Source organism: Cygnus atratus, chromosome 1 (genome assembly GCF_013377495.2).
Source record: "Cygnus atratus isolate AKBS03 ecotype Queensland, Australia chromosome 1, CAtr_DNAZoo_HiC_assembly, whole genome shotgun sequence".
Classification (NCBI taxonomy): domain Eukaryota; kingdom Metazoa; phylum Chordata; class Aves; order Anseriformes; family Anatidae; genus Cygnus; species Cygnus atratus.
In genome coordinates this window covers 160,021,655-160,035,035 of record NC_066362.1, presented here as the reverse complement: position 1 = coordinate 160,035,035, position 13,381 = coordinate 160,021,655, and positions in this window count along the sequence as shown.

Genomic DNA, 13,381 nt, shown 5'->3' with positions numbered 1-13,381 from the left:
GAGAAGAGGCCGATCCCCAGCTCCTCACAACGTCCTTTCAGGTAGCTGGAGAGAGCAAGAAGGTCTCCCCTGAGCCTCCTCTTCTCCAGACTAAACAACCCCAGTTCCTTCAGCTGCTCCTCACAAGACTTGTGTTCCAAGCCCTTCACCAGCTTCCTAGCCTGTCTCTGGACACGTTCCAGGGTCCAAAGAATATAAGCTGTACTTAATCAAAGTTTCTCTTTAAAACTACTTTTAACAAATACCCTGCCTTATAACTATCTAAAGTTTTATGAAATTGGTCTACCAGCTTTTGGATCTGCATTTTTTTTAACCTAAGAAATTCAATATTGAATTCATCTCCCATATATCACAGACATATGGAATGTATCTTACTTAGCTAAGATTACTCACAGAAACATGAAAAAAAAAAAAAAAGTGTCAGTCTGTATTTCAAAAATGCTTCATTTGTTTGAACTTTAAAGGCAATGATCTGTTAGGGAAAGGATTAGGTAGAAAACTGATTTTTTCTGTCTGAAATTTAAAGTCTAAAATCAGTCACAGAAATGTTTGAAAGGTTGATACTAGCATTGTCTTAACTGACAACATCAAGATAATATTCATTCTATGATTATTACCAATTTTTTATTTTGTTATCCTATCATCAACTTTCTATTCAACTCTTTAAGTCTGTGCTACCTATGCATTCAGGTCAATATTCTACTGAATACTTTACAGAATTTTTTATGCTTAGAGCAGTCATTTTCACTTCTACCACATCTGGCATAATCTTCCTTTCTTGACTTCTACAAATCCTGCCAAACTGCACATTTTAACATTAATAAATGTAAAACTATCACTATACTCCCTTATTCTTGTGTTTCTACAAACTGCCTTGATTCCCAACATAATTTAAAGTAGACAGTGTTGCTGTTAATCAAACTGGGTTGTGACAAAATATAGGGGGCATCATATGGGTAATTAAAATAAAGTACCCTCCCAGTCAAGCATATCAAAGGAAGGAAAGAAAAAAACGGATAATAACCTTTCTACCACCTGTTGCTAGGCAAATCCCCAACAGCCTGTTTACAGCAGAGTTACTACTTTTACATGACAGTACCTCAAGAGAACAGGAAAAGACCCAGTGGCTGGTTTGCAAATGAAGTATTAATCCGTATTTGGGGATGTATCTTAAAATACATTTTCTGAATATATTCTAAGAATATATATCCATGACAACTCTCCCCAGCGCAGTTGTCTCCCCACTGCATTAGAAGTAGCACAGGGAATCTTTGATATTCTCTTTTCATCTACCCCATCTGTTTGATCTTCTCTCCTCAGTTACTTCGTTTGCTTTGGTCCCTAAACTTTTACATAGTTTCATTCTTCTGACTGTGCTGGGTTACTGATCGTCCTCAGGCTCATAATATTTCAACCTCTTCAATATTCAGCTATCGTAGATGCTCAGTCTCCTTTCTAATAATATTTTAGTTTCATGGGCTAGAATTTGTACTACTCTAGATTTTTTAATCCTAATTTTTTGATGTGTTAAATTCTCTAGTTATTTTTTTATGTACTTTTTCTTCTGAAACACTCCTGCCACTTATCAATTCTCACTAAGTGTTTTGAGCCTGCTATACTTTTTCCTTTACTCTGCCACTCACTGCAATTAACATTTGACATACCTGATCTGTGTAAGATGAAAGGGTTGTACAGAAAGTGTAAGTAAACAATGCTTCCTCTAGGAGAGGATTTGAATATATATTACATTTTTTTCTAAGACTTCGTGAAGTAATGAGAAACATGTATGTATTAGAAAGATAGTTAAGAGGAATACATAACAGATTGTAGAATAGAGTATTGTGGAATATTGGTTTATAGTTTCTGTAGTATCATGTTTGGAAATACCTTAACTAGCGCTATGTTAAAACTCAATTTTGTGCTAGGTAGAATAAGAACAAAGTTATTAAAAAATGCTGATCCATCACTGACCCTTCTGAGAATCGTGTTTAGCCCTGGATTTACTTATGTGTTTTCCTACACAGTGCTTTTCTACAATATATGCAAGGATAGAAAGGAACAGATTAATGTAGGCACAGTTCACTCATTATTCATCAGCTAGACATTTTCTGTTCCTAGGTAATCTCCAATCTTATTTCTTGCTGATAAACTGTCCTAAATCTAAATTCTTTAGCATTTAAGACTCTCTAGAGTCTTCATTGAAAAAAAAAAAAAAAAAGCCAACAAAATAATACATGTGTATTAAACAGCATTCCAAGTGGAAGTAGATCTAGCAGACATTTTCCTACAAATAATTATTGGCATTCTGTTAAAATATGATATTTATAATTCCACTGTATATTTTTAAATTTCCAGTTTACAGCGCAGTACTGTAAATACATCCGGTTCCAATTTGCCTGGGAGATGAAAGGTGATTGCAGCTTTTTAGAGTTCATTAAATAGGTGACTTAATCTTTTTAATTAATTCACATATATCATACTGCCGTCTATACATGGTTATATGATCCAATTGCTATTTGTTATTAGCCTTTCATTGTATATTAACATTTTTTAAGATGTAAACACTGTTTAAATTCATGTTTGATGTTGAATTACAATGAAAAGCAGTCCTTCCCCCTCTCATCCCTACATTTCTTCTTTGATTAGATTTCATGAAGCAAACTATATGGTGATTTCTGAAGTTTCCTAGGTTTAAATCAATATCTGAACTGAGAAATTTTCTTTTCTGTGGTTATTGAGAACAATGGGTGAAAAGACAAAAATTTAACCTCAGATATCAGTTTGTTTCAAATGGAACTGACATCCATATTTGGGAAGCTAAAACCTTCCACAAGGAAAATGGAAGCTTAAGATATCTCATGTTTTCAGTGAACGGTAGGGTGACAACTTAAAATCCACTTTTGGGCACAGAAAAATAGGGAGACATTAAAACTGTAATATAAAGTTTTAGGCAATGGATAATGCTGTTGTTTATTGGATTTTTGGTTTACTTTTTAGTCCTAAAGCACTTAAAACACTCTAGCCTACAAAACTGCTTGATGAATAATGATGCTGATGCTGAAGTAGTAATAAATAATATAATGAATTGAAATAAAATTGGGCCCTAGGTAGGCACTTTCAGGGTGGATGAGGTTTTTTTTTTTTTTTTTTTTTTTTTTTTTTTTTTAATAAGAACCCAAACAAAAACATGGGCAATAAACACAGCAGAAATTTTTTCAAAGGAAAAATCAATTTTATTTTGTGAAAAAAGCGTGCAAATTTTGATACACTTTGCTATAGGAATGATGGATCTAACAATTCAGTCTTAGGCACACCTAAGAATGTGTAATAACATTAATTTGTCCATTTGCTAACAACAAAACACACTAAGAAGCAATGTATGAAATGTATCCTCTATGTCAGAAGCTGTTGTAACTGACAAAGCAATCTGAACTAACATGAGTACTAAGAATTTTTTTACACATACCAGTACTTTCTCCTTTGCAGTTATTAATGTGACATGAGGCAGGATGGATATTCTGTATCCACTCTCCAGATACATATTTTTTACAGACCTCCATGGAAACAGTCTGAAGCCAATGTACCAAACCTACAGAAGAACACACAAATCACACAACATTAATGTAATGAAGTCTTCAAAAATTTTCTGTTAGGGGAATTTAGGGATCCTTGACTTAGTTTTTTAGGCTTATATGGTCATTCCTATACTACTTTCATCTTGTTTCTTTGTTCTATATCATCTCTACAAACTGAATCACTCTCTGAAGGTCTCAGTCTCTCTGTTGAAATCTCCATTTCAATCTCTTCATTGAAAATGTATGTCAATTTCTTTACATTATTTACTGTCTGATTAATATGTGGCTTAGCCACCTTACTTGTCTGCCTGATATTAGATGACTTTTTGGTCTGGGCCTCCAAAACTGAAACCTATCCCATTCCATTTTCTGCATTTTATTCCCCATAAAAATATAAATTTTAATTATAGTCATATTAATGTGCCTACAAGTCATGTTTTGGGGAAGTTAATTTTCATCACATGCCCTCTACTGAGTAAAATACAGAATTCTTCCTTTCAACATACCAATGCCTATGAAGTTACGCATGCAATGCTTACCATTGTGTTTTGTAAGTTGTTAAAGAAATTGTCTTCATGAATTTGGCTCAGGAATCTCACCATGAAATCAAGCATCTAAAAGGTGGATATTTCAGTTCTGAGTATCACACTTCTAAGAGCCATACTCAGATCAGCAACAACGAGGTCTAATATGTATACAATGGTGTTAAGAGAATTTATCAAACTATTCAATTTTTAGGCTCATCATATACCACAGTGCATGCAGTACTACAACAAAATCAACATTGTTACGTACTATATTACTACATATACTAACTATATATTAATACATGCTGTATTGAAACTATATAACTACATGTATTTTATACACTATATATACTAACTATATACACATATACACATACAAAACTATACAAGATTTGTCTTCTTTTTTTGTTGTTGTTCTACTATGAATGTTTTGGCTTGGCACCCCACTGCTTCATTTAGTTTGTTGAGGTTCTGCCTTTGTAGCTGACTGTATCTTGTTGGGAAAACAGAAAAAGCAAACTGTCTAAGAGTGCAAAGAGACAGTCTGAAAATAGGAGTGCAAACTGGTAAGGGTATTTTTTCATCTTCTTTATAAAGTATTGCAAAACAGAAGCATTCCTATGTGAGGAGTGACAGTGAGAGTCTGTGAGTCCCAAGAGGGAATTTTATAGCAGAAGGCACCCTGTACCTCTGTGGAAAGCAGCTGTTTACTCAGGAGGGACAGATTTTGATACCCCAGAGAAATCAGAATAACTGGTAAATTTTAGGTAGAGGGGAGGAAAAAATATACTCATGGAAAAATTATATTTATGAATTTGGTTCTTTTTCTGGAAAAAAATAGTGCAGTCATGTGACTTGATAGTTTTGTGATACTTTTTTCGGCACTAATGGTGTGAAATTGAGTGGAATCATGCTTATCTTTTCAAAGCCTATAGAGCAGCCTTGGCTGGATACAGCAGGAAAATGCCAAAGTTCAGTGGAGAGCCTGAGAGTCTTTGCACAAATCTCTAGACCTATCTCTGCCTGAAATAAGCAGGAATGTTATTAGTATTACACCATTTTCCCAGCAAGTAAACAAGTAAACAGATGACCATGTGGCTTCTGAAACAGTTGTGTGCAAATGTGATGATGATGAATGGTTGATGGAGATATCGAAATGTAATTGGTGCTGCAATGGGAGGTGCTTATAGAGTTGGAGGCGTTATGACCATTTGTACAAGGACTTCTGATAAACACTTAGAAACAACAGAAACATTATTAATATTATCAGTATTTCAAATTAATAACAAAAAAAAATTTCTAATTCACTCAGGCATTTGTTAAAATTGTGAAAAAGTAAAATTTACCACAATCATTGGTCTAGGTCCACAGAGAACTCAAAAATCCAAATTTATCCCACTTCTAATTAGCTAAAACAATTAAATAATTTAGAGCTGAAAAAATGAAAGCAAGAATGACAAAATCAAACCAAACCAAAACATAGCTGTGGTGTTCTATGTCTGCCTAAGTACTCTGTAATGGAAGTAATCTGAGGTTCACTTCAGAAGATCTGACAGTTTTCTGAAGTTAAGTGGAATGAACCATTATAAGTTTTTTCTTATAATGCAGTTTTAAATGAAGCAATGAAGCATTTTGTTCTTACTTTGAAGAAAACTCTGGGAGCACATAAAGAAACAAGCAGATTCTTGCTTAACACATTATTTGCTTAATTTTACTTAAATTACACAATCACAGCAAGTTAGAAATAAAACAACACAAGAATTCTCAACTATTTTTAAGTGATGATCCCATTTGCTTATTCCTAAGTTTAATTTCTGGAAAGCAGCAGAAATAGTGTGTTAACACAGCATTTTACTAATAGCTGAAAGTGTCACTTACATGGCTTTACGCTTGGTATATATGCAGTGCATTTTCAAAATGGTATGTGGGTGTCTGATAAGACTAATGGTGAAGTAGTACTGAATATGAATAAGAGTATAGGAATTTGGCCTTATAATGAAAAACAAGTGAAGGAAAAGTAGTGCTCCTACACATTATCCTCAAAATATCCTTTATGGCTTTCAACAAGTATGTCTCATATATATGTATATATATACGTACATGCATACAAGTAAACATATTCATCTGGCTGTGTTCTATATGCACCACAAAAAATGGCATCAGATAAACTGGCCTACATGGTATGAACATGTTAGTTTTCCATGTCACAGAAGTAGAGTAACAAAGTATGGTAATGACAAAGGTATCATCCAAGCTACCTTTTAAAAAAAACAGCTGAAGATGAAAAGTGTTTAATTAGTCAAAAGAACGAGTATAATAACTCCAACTGTTGTGGTGTAGTTAATAATAGATGTTATATTAATACCAATTATATGGCACATTTAATTTCTAGACTGCAAAGAATGTTACAAAAAGGCTACAATATCATTAACACCATTTAATAGAAATTGAGGTACAGAGAGGTAAAGTGCCCTAGGAACAAGAGAGAGCCAGGAATAACACACAGGTGTCTTGACTTCCAATTTAATATACAACTGTTTTGTGCCTTGATAGCTAGTTATTCAGTTTCTGCTGTAACTTTAAAAAGTAATTACAACTAGTCTTAAGAATGAATCTTATAAATTCAATATAATTCCTCTAATACTTTGTACTCTTTAAAAAAGAAGTACATTGACAAAATGCAGAGTTACAAAAGATTTTCTAAAATAGTTATAATTAATCACAATCTGACAGTTTTTGGCTTATTTTCCCTTTCACTCTGACACCAAGAAGATAAACAGCTCACCTGATACAATAAGAACATGAAACTGAACATCTAACTTCAAACAGAAATTTCACAGAATATTTTATTCTACATGAAGGTTTGTACTTCTTTGCCATGATTTAGAGCTAACTTTGCAAATTTTCCCTCTACAGGTCCCACTGTATATACTATAGATACTAAAATTTATGAAAAAATGTCTCAGCTCAACTGATCTTTGTTTTTAAGAAAACAGTATGTTAGACCTTCCAACAGTAAAACTGTGGTGGTTCAGGATAAATTTATAACACTCCCTGATGAAACCATTACATTTTAGGTATAGAAAAGAGCAGAATAATTTAGGTAAAATGCTCAAACTATATTTTATCCTACAAAGCAAGTAATTCTGTTTTCACTTCTTTGCTACAACAATCTTTAGAACCTTTTTATTTAACAGATGCTTTTATTCATATTAAAATATACATTTTTCCTGTTAGGTTTTAATTTTTGGTGACTTATAGTAATTGGAACAAACACATGCTGCTTCTCACAACGTTTACGTATTCAAAGGCTGAGCATGGTGCTTATTTTAAAAGAAATGTTATCCACTGGCAAAGCATTCTAATAGAAATATTCTAATTATTTTTACTTTGAATCCAAAAACATTCTTTTTCTCAGTTAGTGATTTATACTAAAGCTTACCAGAATTTTTCTTTCATTTGGTTACAAATATATATCTACATTTTAAATATGACCCAAATTATCCAATTCACTGTTTCTTCATTTTGTTAAAAGTGTTACAGCTGGTGGAATTTGACTACTGAAAAGTACTGTAGTGACTTTGTATGTCCCAGGTCACATATTACATTTCTGAGAATAAGACAAATTGGTTTATACGTTTTGTATTCAACAAGTAATTATACTTAAATATAAATTAAATTAATTATTATAAAATAAAACAAAACAAGACAAAACATATACAGTACAAATTTATTATATGCCCTTACATTGTTTTCCTAAACATACTGTTATTTGACATTTGCAATCACCCATGACATGGCTTTGTATGCCTAAATTTATTTTTCTGCTTCACAGATCCCACTTGGGCTCAGCAAGTTACAAACATGATTTGCCTCTAGACTCCAACAAAATGTGTCAATACACAAAATCACTACATTTTTGTTATTCCTTTTCTAATGGCCTCTTTCTTTGAGGTCTAGATACAGTGCCTTGCAGGCACTGCCATTATTTGCTTTAGCTATCAAAAATTTAGAAAATGCAATGAGAAACAATCATTGTAAGAAAGCACCATCATCTGCCACGGTATGAGCTTCTATCAATATTGTAAAAAGACCACATTACCTAGAAATATATTAATGTTCTATATTTTTAACTGTCACATTAAAAATACCTAGGTCATCCTTTTCGCATCACAGAATCACAGAATTGAAGGGGTTGGAAGGGACCTCAAAAGATCATCGGGTCCAACCCCCCTGACAAAGCAAGTTCCCTAGAGCAAGTTGCACAGGTAGGCCTCCAGATGGGCCTTGAATATCTTCGGAGAAGAAGACTCCACAACCTCCCTGGGCAGCCTGTTCCAGTGCTCCAACACCCTCACCAGGAAGAAGTTCTTTCGCATACTGGTGCGGAACTTCCTGTGCTCCATTTTGTGGCCATTGCCCGTTGTCCTGTCATCACAAACCACTGAAAAGAGGTTGGCCATATCCCACCATCTCCCACACCTAAGTTATTTATAAACATTGATAAGATCCCCCCTCAGTCTTCTTTTCTCAAGGCTGAACGGACCCAGGTCTCTCAGCCTTTCCTCATAAGGGAGATGACCCGTATCATCTTTGTGGCCCTCCGCTGGACTCTTTCCAGGAGATCGCTGTCTCTTTTGTACCAGGGAGTCCAGAACTGGACACAGTACTCCAGGTGAGTCCTGACCAGGGCAGAGTAGAGGGGGAGGATAACCTCCCTTGACCTGCTGGCCATGCTCCTTTTTATGCATGCCAGGATCCCATTGGCCTTCTTGGCCACCAGGGCACACTGCTGGCTCATGGCCAACCTGTTGTCCACCAGGACCCCCAGGTCCTTCTCCGCAGAGCTCCTCTCCAGCAGGTCATCCCCCAGCCTGTACTGATACATGCGTTTTTTCCTTCCCAGGTACAGGACTCTACATTTGCTCTTAATTTCATTTTGTTTCTTCCTGCTCAGCTCTCTCCAGCCTGTCATGGTCTTGCTGAATGGCAGTGCATCCTTCTGGCATGTTGGTCACTCCTTCCAGCTTTGTATCATTGGTGTACTAGCTGAGGGTGGACACTATTCCCTCATCAAGGTTGTTGATGAAGATGTTGAACAAGGCCAGACTCAGCACCGACCCCTGGGGAACACTGCTAGTCACAGGTCTCCAGCTGGACTCTGCACTGCCAATCATCACCCTCTGAGCTCAGCCAGTCAGCCAGTTCTCAACCCAAACCTAACTCAACCTAACTCAACTCAAACCTCAACTCAAACCTAACTGTCCACTCATCTATCCCACACTTTCTCAGCCTTGTTAGCAGGATGTCGTTGGAGACAGTATCAAAAGCCTTGCTAAAGTCAAGGTAGATAACAGCCACTGCTCTCCCCCCATCTACCCAACTGGTGATGCTATCATAGAAGGCAATGAGGTTGGTCGAGCACGACTTCCCCTTGGTGAATCCATGCTGACTACTCCTCATAACCTTCTCTTTCCAATTCCTTGGAGATGGCATCCAGAACAAGCTGTTCCAACACCTTTCCAGGGACAGAGCTGAGACTGACTGGCCTGTAGTTTCCCAGATCCTCCTTCTTGCCCTTTTCGAAGATCAGAGTGACATTGGCTATCCTCCAGTCTTCAGGCACCTCTCCTGTTCTCGAAGACTTTTCAAAGATGATAGAGAGCAGTTCAGCGATCACCTCTGCCAGCTCCCTCAGCACACATGGATGCATCCCATCAGGGCCCATGGATTTGGGTGCGTTGATCCCATTCAGACGCTCTCGAACCACGCCCTCCCCAACCAGAGGGGAGCTCTCCATTTCCCAGACTATTTCTCCTCCCTCCAGGGTCCAAGAGTCTTGGGGGGGGGGGAGTCTTTGAAGCAAAGACCGAAGCAAAGAAGGCATTCAGTATCTCCACCTTCTCAGCGTCCCCCATTACAAGGACACCCCCTTCATTCAGGCAAAGACCCACATTATCCCTAGTCTTCCTTTTACTGTTTACATACTTTAAAAACCCTTCTTATTATCCTTTATCTCTTTTGCCAGCTTCATCTCCACGTGGGCTTTATCCTTCCTCATTGCATCCCTGCAGGCCCTAACAACACTTCTATACTCCTCCCAAGAGGACAGGCCCTTTCTCTACATTTCATAGACCTTCCTTTTCCTTTTGATCTTGTCAATGAGCTCCTTGCTCATCCACACAGGTTTACTGCCCCCCTTCCCCGATTTCCTACTCTTAGGGATGCACCGATCCTGAGCTTGGAAGAAGTGCTGTTTAAATGTTATCCAGCTCTCACAAGCACCCTTACCTTCTAGCAAAGTAGCTCATGAGATACGCCCAAGTAGGTCCCAGAAGAGGTCAAAGTTGGCTCTCTGAAAGTCCAGGGTAGCAATCCTACTCTGCCTTACTTCTTCCACCAAGTTCCACCTTGAATTCCACCATCTCATGGTTGCTGCATCCCAAGCTGTCCCCAACCTTCACATCCCTAACAAGCCCATCCCTGTTGATAATAACAAGGTCCAGAAGCACCCCCAGCCTCGTCGGCTCCTTCTCCACCTGTGTCAGAAAATTATCTTCAAAGCATTGTAGGAACCATTTGGATTGCAAGTGCCTAACCAAATTGCTTACCCAACAGATGTCTGGATAACTGAAGTCCCCCACAAGAACCAGCGCCCAGGATTGTGAGGCTACTTCCAGCTGCTTGTAGAAGGCCTCATCAACCTCCTCCACCTGATTTGGTTACCTGTAGTACAACCCCACAACAGTGTCACACATACCAGCCCGCCCCTTAATTCTCACCCACAAGCTCTCCACTTGTTCTTCTCCCTCCCCCAGGTGGAGCTGGGTACATTCTAATTGCTCCCTCACATAAAGGACAACTCCTCCCCTGTGGTTCCCCAGCCTGTCTTTCCTAAAAAGGACATAGCCCTCCATGACAGCGTTCCAGTCATGCAAGCTGTCCCACCACGTCTCTGTGATCGCAACGAGATTGTAGCCCTGCGACCGAACACAGATCTTCAGCTTATCCTGTTTATTTCGCATGCTTCATGCATTGGTATACAGGCACTTTAGGGAAGCAGAAAGTGCAGTTACCCCTGGAGGGACACAAGAAGATTCCAGATGGGGTATCGGGAGCATTAACTTCTCTGAGGAGCCCTCGGACGATCCTGTGGGACAACTCAGAGGTTTTTCCCTACTATCTTCAACAGTGACAGCCATGACAACATCCCTCAGCCCTTCTCTGTCACATTTAGTTCCTCTCCCTTCCCCTGTTGAACCTAGCTAAAGCCCTGGTAATCAGTCCAGAGAGCTTGCTCCCCAAACCACTTGTGCCCCACTTGCTGAGTCAGAGTCCATCAGCAGCCCACATACTCAGCTTCTCAAAGGCCTTCCCAAGATCAAAATACCCAAAGCGTTGGTCTAGACACCACCCTCTCAGCCATTTACCTGTCCCATTCTCCTCCTTCTTTCTGGGTCCCAGTCACCCATTGGGAGGATAGATGAGAACACTACCTGTACCCTGATCCCTTCAACATCCTTCCCAGGGATGCAAAGTCCTTTATAATGTTACTCATTTTCCTTGTTGCAATTTCCCGGGACGCAGCCTGAATGACGATAAGAGGATAATAGTCCTCCAGTCCTCCAGAGGATAATAGTCCTCCAGTTCCGTGGCCAAGAAGGCCAACAGCATCCTGGCCTGTATAAGAAGCAGTGTGGCCAGCAGGTCTAGGGAAGTGATTGTGCCCCTGTACTCGGCTCTGGTGAGGCCGCACCTCGAGTACTGTGTTCAGTTTTGGGCCCCTCGCTACAGGAAGGACATGGACGTGCTTGAGCGAGTCCAGAGAAGGGCGACCAAGCTGGTGGGGGGTCTGGAGAACAAGTCTTACGAGGAGCGGCTGAGGGAGCTGGGCTTGTTCAGCCTGGAGAAGAGGAGGCTCAGGGGCGACCTTATCGCTCTCTACAGTTACCTTAAAGGAGGCTGTAGCGAGGTGGGGGTTGGTCTGTTCTCCCACGTGCCTGGTGACAGGACGAGGGGGAATGGGCGAAAGTTGCGACAGGGGAGTTTTAGGTTGGATATTAGGAAAAACTTCTTTACCGAAAGGGTTATTAAGCATTGGAATAGGCTGCCCAGGGAGGTGGTGGAGTCACCGTCCCTGGAGGTCTTTAAAAGACGTTTAGATGTAGAGCTTAGCGATATGGTTTAGTGGAGTACTTAGTGTTAGGTCGGAGGTTGGACTCGATGATCTTGAGGTCTCTTCCAACCTAGAAATCTGTCTGTGTCTGTGTCCAGTTTAATGAGCTGCAGCAGAACCTTCTTAACATCTCTGACATGTGCTCCAGGATGACAACACACCTCTCTGGAGAGGTTATCCGGACAACAAACAGGAGGCTCAGTGCCCCCCAGCATGGAGTACCTGATCCCTATGACACTCCACCCTTTTTTTGTGGCACTGGTTTGGATGCAGTGCCCCATCTGGCCCCGCTTCCTATGCTTGGTACTTCCCTTGTCCTTGACATGCTTCATGGGACCTGGGTTTCTACTTTTGTCCAGACCCTCAACCTTTTCCTGCCCAAGAGCCTCGCATCTATTACCCAGGGACACCGTGGGGGTTGGGGGCAGGTGCCTCCTTCTGCTTCGAGCAGAGAAGAGGGTCCAGCCCCTTTTCTCTTGTGGGCAATCAAGCCCTCTGTCGTACAGGTGAGCAGCTGGATCGGTTACTACCCCTTGCAGGGACTTAGGAGGGGGCTGCTGGGCATCAGTAGGGACAGGTTGACGCCTCCTATCTGTCTCCCTCAGAGTCTCCCAGGAGGTCCTCAGGCTGCTGGTTTCTCGTGGCAGCCTGGCTACCTTCTCAAGCAGTTCCTTTAGCAGGGCACACCTGCACCCACAACAGCCCTCTCTTCCCTCGGGGCCTCCAGATTCCGGAGCCACCCACAGTCTCCCGTCTGGACTGCCATGTCACCCCTCAGGGGATCCAACTGGGTGCCCACATGAGCCCAGAGAGGCCATGTCACCTCAGTTTGGGTTGCCGCCTCAGCCTGGCCACTGTGATGGGTGCCCACTACGGTGAATTATAAGTTATAAAAGGTAGAGTTCCCAGAGGAGAGGAGAGGAGAGGAAAGGAAGAGAAAAGGAGGTGGGAAAGGGAGGAGAGGATCCTCCCTGAGCTCCTCCCTGCCCCACCCTTACTGCCCTGCGCCAACTGCCTGTGCTAACTGCCAAGCCTGTCCTGTTAGTGTGTCCTGTTGGTGGTGCTCCTGGGTTGCGTTGCTCCCTGAGGACTGCTTTTATACT